We start from the raw sequence: 14,013 nt of genomic DNA on the forward strand, positions 1-14,013 counted from the left end.
ACACCAGATCAAAGACTACAAATGAAAAGTTAGTTGGCGTAATTTGTGATCAAACTTGGTACCTGTTTTCTTAAATTTAATTGCACCACTCAGTGGGAAGGCTCAGTTTGTTTGAAGCTTGACTTTCTTACCTATGGGGCACCATCGGTTGGGGGCTAGTGCAATGGTGCTTTAAGAGAAATGCTAATCTGCAGTTACACTGTAATGTGGTGATTGTTCTTAGTTTTTATTATAGGTACTGTTCTTACTTATTTTACAGGCTATAAGAACTAAGTTATGGCTTTAGTGTTATACCAGTGTAGTCGGTGGAATAGAATAGTTCATCGAGATGATAATTGACAAAACCAAAATTAGGGAATAATTGTTTACAGTATGGTTTACTCCAGTAGTATTAGCTCTTGATCGTTTGGCAGCTAACTAATTTGTGATATTTAGTGTTGTTTCACATATACATTAGTGGAGATGTGCCTTGCATCAGGTTAAAAATTTGGAAAGTAGTGGCTACTCTCGGATGTACTACACCTGAGTTGGTTAAAAAAAATTGAAAAAACATTATCAAACAACATCCAGAAAATCAGAAATTTGTGACATCAAACTCTATAAAACGTTTGTGGTACTTACAAAATTTCAGCCAAAAATAACATCCGAGGAGCTCTCACAAAAAAAAATCGCTGCTTAAAGTTTTCTGCACTTTTTGAGAAGTGATTTTGTTATTTTTGGTGAGAGCTCCTCAGATGTTATTTTTGGATGAAATTTGTAAGATCATCAAACATTTGATGGTGTTTGATGCCTCAAAATTTCAAAAAAAATGGAAGTTGTTTGATAGCGTCTTTTCAATTTTTTGACAACAAAATCCACTCTCATAAATTTGTTTGATCATGTTCATGCCAAAATTTAACTATTATATTTCTAGAAGTGAATAAAAATGTCTTTACTGTTTCTGTGTCCACAATCTATGACAATTAAAAGTGACATCATGTCAAAAATCATTATGTCCTCAGCCAAGAGTGAACAGACGAACATACCTTCATTATTGTCTTCTATTTTTCATTCTTGAGCAATGCTTATGAGATAGGGGTCTGTTAAAAGGAAAAAATCTACCGTTGCAACGCACGGGCATGTTTGCTAGTTCAAATCAAACAAAATTGCACCCCAGAAGCAGGATGAACTACATTAGCTAATATATAGTGGAAAGTAGCACTATGAACAGTAATATTCAGATCATCAGTCCACATAAGCCAGAGACCTCCCGAAGCACCTCTAGAGGGAACTACAAAGGCATTAGTAACATCAAACCTATTAACAAGATCAACATAACAGACTTTGGAAGACTTAATTTCTGAGACAAAAGTTACCTGCGCTTTAGTGGAACGGATCAAGTTGGCCAAGAAGAGCATACGATCATTGCCGAGGCCCCGGCCCATACCTCGGCAATTCCAAGCAATGGCCCTCATGGCGCCCAATTTATAATCATAGCCTCTTCCAACTGATACAGATTATCACCGCTGCAAGTGGAGCACGAGTCACCCTGTTCTTGAACATCGTGGGGATTAAAAGCAGGAGCCTGAACGCGGAGCTGCATCCTCCCGGCTGTAGCGAGGTCATTAGTTGGGGCGATGGGGAAATCAGGGCGAACTCCATGAGCTTGGATCCATAGCAGCGGCGGCGGATCACCAACCTCTAACTCACGAGACAAAGGATGCCGATGAGGTGGTCTCCACGGACCCTCCTTATTGACAGACAAGAGAAGAGGCCGTATCATCCATGAACAGGACAAATCCATGGTCTCTGCCCGCAGAAACAAAGGGATGATCTCCTTATCCGTATCAATGAAAGGCTTGAGCTGATCATGGATTTGAATTGAGCAGATTTGGATTAGGGATGGAGATGGTTGACAGAGATGGAACAGCAGCGGAAGAGGATGAACAGCAGCAGATGGCCAGGGAGGTACGTAGATCAGAGCAGAGACTGGAACGGAGAGTGGAAGAAGCAAAAGGAAACAGGGGAGGAGGGCGGAGAACAGAGGAAGAAGGGGATCGGTGTCGCGCCGCCAAGTGCGATGTGGGAGCACGATCCAAGTCCTGAATCCGGGTCCGTCTCTCGTTCGGTCATGAGTCCGGGTCCGTCTCTCGTTCGAAGGGGCAAAGGTGAACCAATCAATATAAAGTCAGACAGCAACGCGCGCCCCCCTCCAGTCTAGCTCCACCCAGCGGATCATTGGAATCCCGTTCGCGAGAAGAAGGGCGACGCCGCGCACAGAGCATGGCAGTCGACCAGCAGCGCTGCGTGAAGCTGATGGTTAGCTACGGCGGGAGGATCGAGCGCGCCCAGGATCAGCCGCCGAGGTACGTCGACGGCGAGCACCTGCTCCTCAACGTCGTCTCGTCCGTCTCGACGAGGGGCTTCCGCGACCTGCTGGCGGCGCGCGCAGGCTTGTCCGACTTCTCCATCAAGTACTGCTACTCCGGCGAGGGGCTGGACTCGCTCCGCGGCGTGGACACGGACGAGGACCTGCGGGACATGCTGGACATGCTGCTCTACCGTGATCTGCGGGTCCGGCTGTTCAACGACCAGAACACGCGTCGGTTCCGGGTCTACCTGTTCCGCGACGCTGCTGCCGCCGCCGCCCCGTCGCCGACCTCCCAGGCCCTCGGAAAACCAGCTCCCATGCGGCGTAGCGTGACGTCGCCGGCGAAGCCAGCCGACGTCGACCGGCGGCCCTCCCAGGGCCTGGCCGCTCCCGCTCCCTCTCTCGTGCCGCGGATCATGACTTCGCCGAATCCGTTGTGCGAGACGTCGACGGCTGGCACGGCGCCCTCCAAGCCGCCGCTCGCCCCTGCTCTCGGACGGCGGATAGCGTCGTCGCCTTTGTTGATGGCAGACTCGATAAATGACACGGCTTCTTTGATCACCACTACGTCGACATCAGCAGCCAGAGCTACCCAACATACACAACCCCACGCTGCGGCATTCCGGCCGGCAGAGCTGAGTAATCCGTTGTGCAAGACGTCGACGGCTGGCACGGCGCCCTCCAAGCCGCCGCTCGCCCCTGCTCTCGGACGGCGGATAGCGTCGTCGCCTTTGTTGACGGCAGACTCGATAAATGACACGGCTTCTTTGATCACCACTACGTCGACATCAGCAGCCAGAGCTACCCAACATACACAACCCCACGCCGCGGCGTTCCGGCCGGCAGAGCTGACTAATCCGGTGTGCCAGGCGGCTCCAGTATTCTTGGTGCCAGTAATGCCGCAGGTCATAATCCACCGCCCGGCGATCATCCTCGTACCCGTGTTCAATTCTAAGGTGGCCATGGGCTGAGAATTGTTTGAGTCACAATCGATTATGAAAACTAGATAATACCCCGCACGTTATTGCGGGAATAGTTTGATATATGTTTTGATGAAGTAGAAAAATGAATATTTGATTGATGTACGTATAATGTAAAATATTTATGAAATATAAGTTGTGTAATGGTTGCATGTTCTTGTGTGTCTTTTCTCATTGATGGTAGCATGTTGTTGTCGCCCTTTTTACATGGATAAGTGCATGTTTGACGTGGGATAGCTGCATGTTATCATGTCCATCACCTATTGTGCCTAAATAGAAGCTGCTCGCCATAATTCCGATTTGAGATTTTATGCGGAGGCTACTACAAACTGGCATTCATGGCCTAGATTAACACATGATGAAGACCGAAACCGATGCCACCAAACTAACCTAGGATTCTAAATTTCTAACATCATGCCGAAAGAATTTGAAACATATCTACAATATCAACAGCATTAGCAGACTCAATTAATCTCTCAAAATAAATAAGGGATAATAATGGTCAACCATACCCACTCCCTCATCCAAAAATGTCTTCAGACTTATTGATGGTGTTATCCACTGCCCTGGAGGCCTAAACAAACATGTGAACAATAGAACTATCTACCGTGATGAAAAATAATGTGGAATGTGGTGTACCTTCTTTACTATGTCAAGCTTACCATTTTCACAGATCTTGTGCCACCTTGTATGCCATGTTGGTAACTTCACTTCAGTGATTAAAATCCATTGTCTCCTGGTTGAACTGTTGGAAATATGAGCAATTTACCGAATGATTTATTAACAGAAATACTAGATAAAGCATGACCAGAATAGTAGTGATAAAACAAGCCATGCGATTTGACAAAGAGAAGGTAAACAACTTCTTCATATATGAACTGTAACTAAACACATCTAGAGCAGATAGTATAGCAAGTTGCATATATGAAACAGAGTCTAACATATCTAGCGCAAACACTAGAACAAGGAACTGTAGCAGGGTCTCTAACAGAAAGAGGAAGAACACGTACGGGACAGCAGCAGCAGAAGCACTAGACTTGGGGTCGACATCCTCTCCAGCCATGTCGTCGATGAGGTTGTCGACGTCGGGGAAGAAGTCGTCGTCGGGGAAGTAGTCGTCGGAGTCCGTGATGGAAAAGTGAGTAGTCGCGCGGAGCGCTCCCCAAAAACCTTATCACCCTTCTCCCGTACAGGACTCAAAGTGGTGCGGTTTCGGAGGCCTACTATCTCGACTCGCGGTGCACGCCGCAAGCCGGGATGAGGAAGACAGCAGCAGCTCAGAGATTGGAACCGGTAGCGAGAGGAAGAAGAAGTTCTGGTGCACCTCTCTGAGAGGAGCGCTCCCTTTTATAGGCGCAAGAGAAGGAGGCGAGAGGGCAGCGACGGGAGGCGAAACAAAGAGACGGAGATGAAGCGAACAGCCAGCAGCCGAAGGGCTGCACTGTTCGCATTCAAACTCCACTTTCGCAAAAATCTTTTCAGCTTTCGTGTGACCTTTCGTATACCCGTAGTGCGTGGCAAAAATTTAGACATCGGCTCGGCTCATTCCCGCAACCCGCGGCGCGTCGTGACGAGGCGTGGCGTGGCGAGGCGGGCGGCGGAGGAGGAGCGCTCGTGGATGTCCCTCTTGTTCTCATGCTCATACAAGTGGGGAAAGAACCTCCTTATAAAGAGGTCCAACTCCCTCTGAACTAGCAATGTGGGACTAAACTTTAGTTCCATCTCTTGCCTTGCACGAATGGGCTGCGTGGGCCTCTAGGATTTATTAGGAATTTCTGAAACTGCTTATTGGGTTAGGCCCAAAATAGATAAAATTCCAGCAATCCCCCACCAGATCCCAGAGGCACACAAAATTTGCCTTTGGTTCCAAAACACTGTTTTATATACCGGTACTGCAGTGGAGACTGTTAAGTTGAACTTCCACCTAGAACTCTATGCTACACTAGTAAGCAACTTAAACGTGGACTGGGCCTTGAACTGCAAGTTTTCTGCGAATCTAGCTTCACATAAAGCCTTGACCGATACGTGGCTACCGTGGGTCTTCCCCGCGGGTGGAGCTTATGCGTCATACTCCGAGACCTTTCATGAGTTTATTAAAGAGAACCCTACTCTCATAGATTGCGACGTTTAACAATCATACTCATATAGGTGCGTTCTTCAAAAGATGTTCTGCAGGATGACATCTCTGCTTCAATGAGCCACTTAGAACACATTAAGATATACATCAACCTGCCATGCAGACTAGGAGAGTATTGCATCTTCATGAAGTGGTATTGTTAATAGTAAGGATACTCTCCTCTCAGTTGATCAACAGCTTGTCTTCCACATCTAATTCACGTGATCCCCGATCACAAAGAATAGGTTACCACTGTGAACAACTCATATTGTGGGTCTCATACCCATCTCCCTCGATGCATTATCTATCACATTACATGATAGACCCTTTGTAAAAGGATCTGCCAGATTTTTAGACGTTTGGATATAATCCAATGCAATAACTCCGGAGTTTCTCATTTTCCTGACAGACTTTAACCTTCTCTGAACGTGTCTTGATGACTTCATGTTATCCTTTGAGCTGCTCACTTTCGTGATCACAGTTTAATTGTCGCAGTTCATAAGGATACCCGGTACAGGTTTCTCAACAACCGGCAAGTCATTCAAGAGTCGGCGAAGCCAATCTGCTTCGACCGTAGCTGTATCTAGTGCTGTGAGTTCTGCTTCCATTGTTGACCTCGTTAAGATGGTCTGCTTGCAAGACTTCCAAGAAACAGCGCCACCTCCATGAGTGAATACATAACCGCTCGTGGCCTTTATCTCATCAGCATCTGAGATCCAGTTTGAGTCACTATACCCTTCAAGCACCTTTGGGTGCCCGGTGTAGTGAATTCCATAATTCGCAGTGCCTTTCAAATAACGCAAAACTCTCTCTAGAGCTTTCCAATGCACATCTCCTCATTTTGAGACAAACTGACTCAGTTTGCTAACAACAAAAGAGATGTCAGGTCTTATAGCACTGGCTAAGTACATAAGCGAGCCAATAATATGAGAATACTTCAATTGGTCTCTAGCAATTCTTCGATTCTTTCGAAGCAATACACTAGCATCATATGGTGTTGGAGAGGGCTTGCAGTCAGTGTAGCCAAAGCGACTCAAGATCTTTTCCACATAGTGAGATTGAAGCAATGTGATCCCACCATCATCGTCTCTCAACAACTTGATGTTCAGAATGACACCAGCCACTCCTAAATCTTTCATCTCAAAACAACGAGATAGAAAATCCTTGACCTCCTTAATAACATTCAAATCTGTTCCAAAAGTCAGTATGTCGTCAACATACAAGCAAAGGATAACTCCCTCGCCCCCACCATGGCGATAGTACACACATTTGTCAGCTTCGTTTACAACAAAGCCTGCAGCTGTTAAAGTTCTTTCAAACTTCTCATGCCACTGTTTGGGTGCTTGCTTGAGTCCATACAAAGACTTCAGCAACTTGCACACTTTTCTTTCCTGACCATCTAGTACAAACCCATCTGGTTGTTTCATATAAATTTCCTCGTCCAACTCTCCATTTAGGAAAGCAGTCTTAACATCCATTTGATGAACGAGAAGACCATGCGAGGCAGCTAGTGAAAGTAGAACTCGAATAGTGGTCAGTCGAGCCACAGGTGAGTAAGTATCAAAGAAGTCTTCACCTTCCTTTTGGGTATAACCCTTAGCCACGAGCCGAGCCTTGTACTTTTCAATAGTACCATCAGGCCTAAGCTTCTTCTTGAATACCCATTTTCATCCTATAGGTTTGCACCCATAAGGACGATCAGTTATCTCCCAAGTTTCATTCGCCAAGATGGAATCCATCTCGCTACGAACTGCTTCCTTCCAATAGTCAGCATCTTCAGATGCATAGGCCTCTGAAATAGAACTGGGAGTGTCATCTATGAGATACACAAGAAAATCATCACCAAAGGACTTTGCAGTCCTCTGTCTCTTGCTCCTAGTAGGAACTTCATTGTTCTCCTCCACAGGACTTTCAAAGTGTCCCATCCAAATGGCAAGTTTGGTAATTGTAACTGGTTCCTGGTTCGATGAACTAGGCATCTCCTGATTAGATGAGGTAGCCATATCCTTTATGGGAAAGATATCTTCAAAGAAAGTCGCATCATTCGAGTCCATGATCGTACCGACATGCATGTCAGGTACCTCAGATTTTACAACCAATAATCTATAGCCAATGCTATGAAAAGCATATCCCAGGAAAACACAGTCCACAGTCTTTGATCCAAGCTTCCGCTTCTTTGGAATTGGAACATTGACTTTCGCCAAACAACCCCATGTTCGCAGATAAGAGAGTTTTAACCTTTTCTTCTCCCATTCCTCGAATGGAGTTATCTCTTTGTTCTTTGTGGGGACTCGGTTTAGGACATGACATGCTGTCAATATCGCCTCCCCCCCACCATGCCTTGGAGAGACCCGATGTGTCTAACATGGCGTTAACCAAATCAGTTAGAGTACGGTTCTTTCTTTTGGCCACCCCATTTGACTGAGGTGAATAGGGAGGCGTCCTCTCATGGATTATACCATGTTCCGCACAAAAAGCATCAAATTCATTGAAAAAATACTCTCCACCACGGTCGGACCTAAGCCTCTTGATTTTCCGATCAAGTTGATTTTCCACTTCAGCTTTATAGATCTTGAAAAAGTTCAAAGCCTCATCCTTAGATTTCAGAAGATACACACGGCAGTATCTAGTGGAGTCATCAATTAACGTCATGAAATATTTCTTCCCACCTTTTGTCAAAACACCATTCATTTCACATAGATCTGAATGTATGAGCTCTAGTGGTGCAAGATTTCTCGTTTCCGCAGTCGTGTGAGACTTACGAGGTTGCTTAGCTTGCACACAAACTTGACACTTAGATCCCTTGACAGTGGTGAAACTAGGGATTAAGTTCAACTTCGCTAGTCGCGACATGCAACCAAAATTAACATGACAGAGACGTGAATGCCACACATTGGATTCACTATTGTTGCAAATATGATTAACAACTTTATTGCAAACGTTTGATAAGGATAAACGAAACAGACCTCCTGACTCATAGCCTTTACCAACAAAGGTTCCATACTTGAATATTACAAATTTATTCGACTCAAAGACAAGCTTGTAGCCATCTCTACACAGAAGAGATCCGCTAACAAGATTTTTATTGACGGAGGGGACATAATGCACGTTCTTCAGCCGCACGATCTTCCCTGAAGTAAACTTCAGATCGATCGTGCCAACACCACGAACAGAAGCACTTGAACCGTTGCCCATCAGCACGGTTGAAGTCCCTGCGGTCTGATAAGACGAAAACATGGAAATATCACCGCATACATGCACATTAGCACCCGTGTCAATCAACCAATCAGGAGAATGACATACTGAAAGAATAGTGGGAAATATACCATACCCATCATCCTTCATGTCAGTGTCTCCAATGACAACATTAGCGGTCTTGCCGCCTTTCCCAGGGTGACGCTTGTCATAGCGATTAGGGCAACTAGGAGCCCAATGATCAGGATCGCCACACACATGACAAGCACCTTTCTTCTTGTCATTCTTCTTCTTGAAGTTCGTGTGCTGCACAACCTTGTTCTTCCCATCAAACTTTGCTTTACCATCAAACTTGCCCTTGTTCTTGAACTTGTGGGGCTGGAAGTTCTTCTTTTGTACCAGATTAGCACTAGATCCTCCCTCAATACCTCGAGCACGTGTATCCTTTGCTCTCGCCTTTTCTTCCACATCAAGAGTGCCAATGAGATCCGGGACGGACTCCTGTCTCTTATGCTTCAGTAAGGTAGCAAAGTTCCTCCACGAAGGAGGAATCTTAGTGATGATACCTCCGGCAACAAACTTGTCCGGTAGCATACAACTGAAGTGCTCAAGTTCTCTAGCAAATGACTGTATCTCATGAGCTTGCTCAACAACGGAGCGCTCTTCAGTCATCTTGTAATCATATAATTGCTCCATGATGTACAGCTCAGTGCCAGCATCCGAGACCCCAAACTTGGCCTCGAGTGCATCCCACATATCTTTTACATTATCAATTGACGCATAAGCATCAACTATGTTCTCACCAAGAACACTCAAGAGAGCAGCCTTAAACAGAGTATCCATTTTCTGAAAAGCTTGTGCCTGTTGAGCATCAAGCTCTCCTTCAGGTTTGCCGAGAGTGGCGTCATAGCAACTCATGGTTTGAAACCATAAGACTGCTCTCACGCGCCACCTCTTATAGTGGATACCCTCAAACATAGGAGGTCTCATGGAAGCAGCAAAACCACTCGGGGTAAATTGCCTATAATAAGGTTTTTGGATTGTTGGAAATATGAGCAATTTACCGAATGATTTTATTAACAGAAATACTAGATAAAGCATGACCAGAATAGTAGTGATAAAACAAGCCATGGGATTTGACAAAGAGAAGGTAAACAACTTCTTCATATATGATCTAGAGCAGATAGTATAGCAAGTTGCATATATGAAACAGAGTCTAACATATCTAGGGCAAACACTAGAACAAGGAACTGTAGCAGGGTCTCTAACAGAAAGAGGAAGAACACGTACGGGACAACAGCAGCAGAAGCACTGGACTTGGGGTCGACATCCTCTCCAGCCATGTCGTCGATGAGGTTGTCGACGTCGGGGAAGAAGTCATCGTCGGGGAAGTAGTCGTCGGAGTCCGTGATGGAAAAGTTAGTAGTCGCGCGGAGCGCTTCCCAAAAACCTTATCACCCTTCTCCCGTACAAGACTCAAAGTGGTGCGGTTTCGGAGGCCTACTGTCCCGACTTGCGATGCACGCCGCAAGCCGGGATGAGGAAGACAGCAGCAGCTCAGAGATTGGAACCGGTGGCGAGAGGAAGAAGAAGTTCTGGTGCACCTCTCTGAGAGGAGTGCTCCCTTTTATAGGCGCAAGAGAAGGAGACGGGAGGGCAGCGAGGTGAAACGAAGAGACGGAGATGAAGCGAACAGCCGGCAGCCGAAGGGCTGCACCGTTCGCATTCGAACTCCACTTTCGCAATACCCGTAGTGCGTGGCAAAAATTTAGACATCGGCTCATTCCCGCAACCCGCGGCGCGTCGTGACGAGGCCGGCGGCGGAGGAGGGCGCGCGTGTATGTCCCTCTTGTTCTCATGCTCATACAAGTGGGGAAACAACCTCCCTTATAAAGAGGTCCAACTCCCTCTAAACTAGCAATGTGGGACTAAACTTTAGTTCCACCTCTTGCCTTGCACGAATGGGCTGCGTGGGCCTCTAGGGTTTATTAGGAATTTCTGAAACTGCTTATTGGGTTTGGCCCAAAATAGATAAAATTCCAGCATGAACTGGTCTTCAAAATAAAAATCGTAAATAAGGACCGAGCATACAGAAAATAATTCAAGCAATCACATGACCAAACAAAAGACACCATGTTAACATCGATGGTGCAGCCATTGGCGTGAAGGTTGCAACAAAAGGAAAACTACAATGATAACTTGAGAGTCAAGGAGGCTACAAACCACCATTAGGCATATAGTAGAAAGGGTAGCTCGTCGCCAGCTCCACCTGGAAGCTGGCGAGCATGTGCAGTAGGGTGCCTGCCGCCAAGGTCCAGCCTCATGGCTAGCTTGAGAGTTGAGACCACCCAGCGCCGCCACACACACGTCGTTGTGGCCGGCAAACTTGTACTACGCCGCCTCTTGCCCGCGCTGCAGTAAACATCCAGCCCTAGCAAGGTACGAAGAACGCTGGAGCCTACAGTCCTATTCCCTGGCCAGAGCTCATACTCCATACATGTATTTCAATAAACAGCTGACGTGCATGACGAACTCCGCATCACCACCTCAAGGCAAGCCCACCATGAACTCTGGTACTATGTGCTGGTAGGAACAATCGTGCCGGAGTCAGAGAGCCGTAGAAGGCGAGGGGACCGGCGGTCACACCGGAGTCGGATAGCCATCAAAGGCGAGGGGACGGACGGTCATGCCGGAGGAGCCCGCCGGCAAGGGGACCGAAGCGCGAGATAATCCCGCGGAGAGCCAGCGGAAGCGAGGCGTTCGCGGAGAGCAGTTGGAGGCAAGCCGGTCTCGGCCGAGCCGGATGAGACGTCGAAGCCGACGCCGATCGGCAGTCGTGCCGGACCAGGAAAGTACTCGAAGGTGAGCAGACCGGTGGTCCAAGGCAGAGGAGCCCTCACGCGAGATTGTCGTCCAGCCGCCACATCGTGCGGAAAATATCGATTTTCTTTTTCTGATGAGGGAGAGATGACCTGGCTGATGAATAGCTCGAACTCCTGCATAGTAAGATGCCTAACTGTACCAACCTCGCGGAGCTCGAACTCCTTCCTCTCACCATGAACTCGTATCGGCCTCCAATCAGATGCTATGCGATGGAGACCGGTGCGACCCAATCAGATCTGGATGACACGACAGGAGAAGCCAGCATCCCCATATCAAATCGCGACGTCTTTGCAAGTTAGGGAGAGGAGGCGCGACGACGAATGTGGTGGCGTAGACACGACTGGTCTTTCATGGTTGTACTCCTATGTGTGTAGGTGAAAATTTTCTTTCTTTAGAAGAGATAGAGTGTAGTGCTGTTTTGCGGTTACTTAGAGCATCTCCAACAGTCGCGCAACTCACGGCGTGCTAAAAACGTGTTTGCAGCGCGCTGTTCGTGAGTTTTTGCGCGGCGAGGCGCGTTTGCTCCAGCGGCTGCGCTAAAGTTAGCGCGCGAGAGCCGCTCTAGCAGGCGCTGCAAAAGAACTGCGCTATGCACTCAAAACAAATAAAAACCATAGACATAGAAAAAAAAGTGATAGATATAGAAGCGATGCATAAATAGAAAACGCGATACATAGATAGTTCATCTAGCATAGATAGGTGACATATTTCGAGGTACTACGGTGCAACTAGAAACTACTCGCTTGTGTCGTCCGACGTATCAACGTATCATTGCTTGTGTCAAGAAAGGCGTCTTCCCACCGCTCATCGTCGCTAGCGAATAATGTCGGCATCCCCATCTCGGCGATATCGCACTGCGATATCGCCAGCGCTTTGCGACGACGCCTTTCCGCCCGTTGCGCGCGCCCCCTTGCCCTACTCTCCGCCCAGAAGGCCTTCTCGTTGGCGACGTCCTCCGGGTGGCGACGCGCCACTCCGCCATGGCTTGCTCATCCGCCTCGGCGATGAGGAGGTGGCACTGCCGGCGACGATGCTCCTGACGATCGGCGTCAGTTATGAGCTGCGGCGAAGGCGCGACGGCCTGCGCTTGCTCGGCGGACCAGACGTCGTGGAAGTTCATCTGCGCGCGAGGCCTCTGGAGGCGCCACGCCGCCGCGTCGTACGCGCGGGCGGCCTCATGCGCGGTCTCGAACGTGCCGAGGCCGAGGCGGACGTCGCCGGACCAGATCTCAGCGTAGAAGGCGCCGGAGGGGCGCTCGTGGACGCCGCGCTAGCCCGAAGATCCCCGGCGGCGTGGCGGCTTGGTGGCGCGGTGGTGTCGCGTCGGTGGCGGGGCGAGGAAGCAGGGAGAGTGCGCGTGGCAGTGTGGATAGTGATGTGAGGCCGCGTGGCAAGCGCCGCAATTTATAGGCGCGCCGGAAGCGGTGCGCCAAATCTAACGCGCGACCGCCCGCTTTGTCCCGCGCGCGCTAGTTTCCCGCCTTCGCTGGAGCGCGCGAAAACGTCCCGCGCGCGCTAAAATGGCAGTTTACCGCGCGCACGTCTTTTGGCGCCACTATTGGAGATGCTTGAAAATGAATAACCGGGTGCTACGGAAAGGTCTGGCGCTTCATTTGTGTTGATGTGTAATGCGTGGCTGCATGCCAGGAGAATTAGGTAATTGATCGCTGAAGTGGACCTTCTTTCTGTTGCTGAACTGCTGGTTGGTCCCACCTGTAAGTCAGTGGTGAAATGATGATGTGGCTGACTCTCGCTGATGTGGATAGACTGCATGTTAAGATAATTGATATAGTGGGGATGAATTTCTTAAGTATATAGAAGTATATAGGATACTGTCAAGTGAGAATTAGCCAACCCATGTATTAAAGTAAGTAGGTTGTAGATATTTGGTGACAAATTAAAATTCCAGATTGATCAATGGTTATGGACTATGGGATGTAACTTATAGGCGTGACTTCAATTTTTTTATACTTTACTATAAATTGTTTATTTATTTTATATTTAATGATGTCAATTCCTCTATATTCATTGTTAGTATCACCACACATGTTTTGTTACATTTGTAAACCTATTATTGCATGCGTGTACACCCTAACTTCAGTGTGCCTTTTTTTGAACTACACGCTGATCTTGTATGGTGCAATATCTTTAGACGAGCTTCGCTTCCAATATTTTGTGTTTTAAGATGTGGATATTCGTTTTGGCTCTGGGTCCATATGCTACTGAGATATGTGCGGTCCATCTTCCTATAGATTCGTGCGTCAGGTTGTATTCTCCTTTGTATTACACAATGTGCTCTCCGTTTTAAAACAATAATGTGGCCCACGTCTAGTCCTTATTAGATGAGCGCAGTCCGTTTGTTAGTCGTTGGTCTAGATGGGGATGAGACACTCATGTCCCACGTCTTAATGTTTTGCATCATTAAGTGAAATGAAAAATACCAAAGAGAACACCTCGCTGATGAAGGTGTCGATATTGGAGGAATCTCT

The 14,013-nt window shown here is 47.6% G+C and overlaps 1 pseudogene; it reads left to right on the top strand.

The window, feature by feature from the left end:
* Positions 1-983: 983 nt before the first annotated feature.
* LOC109738597 (uncharacterized) lies at positions 984-3,218 on the top strand (annotated as a pseudogene).
* Positions 3,219-14,013: the final 10,795 nt, after the last annotated feature.

This window comes from Aegilops tauschii, chromosome 3, assembly GCF_002575655.3.
Source record: "Aegilops tauschii subsp. strangulata cultivar AL8/78 chromosome 3, Aet v6.0, whole genome shotgun sequence".
Lineage (NCBI taxonomy): Eukaryota > Viridiplantae > Streptophyta > Magnoliopsida > Poales > Poaceae > Aegilops > Aegilops tauschii.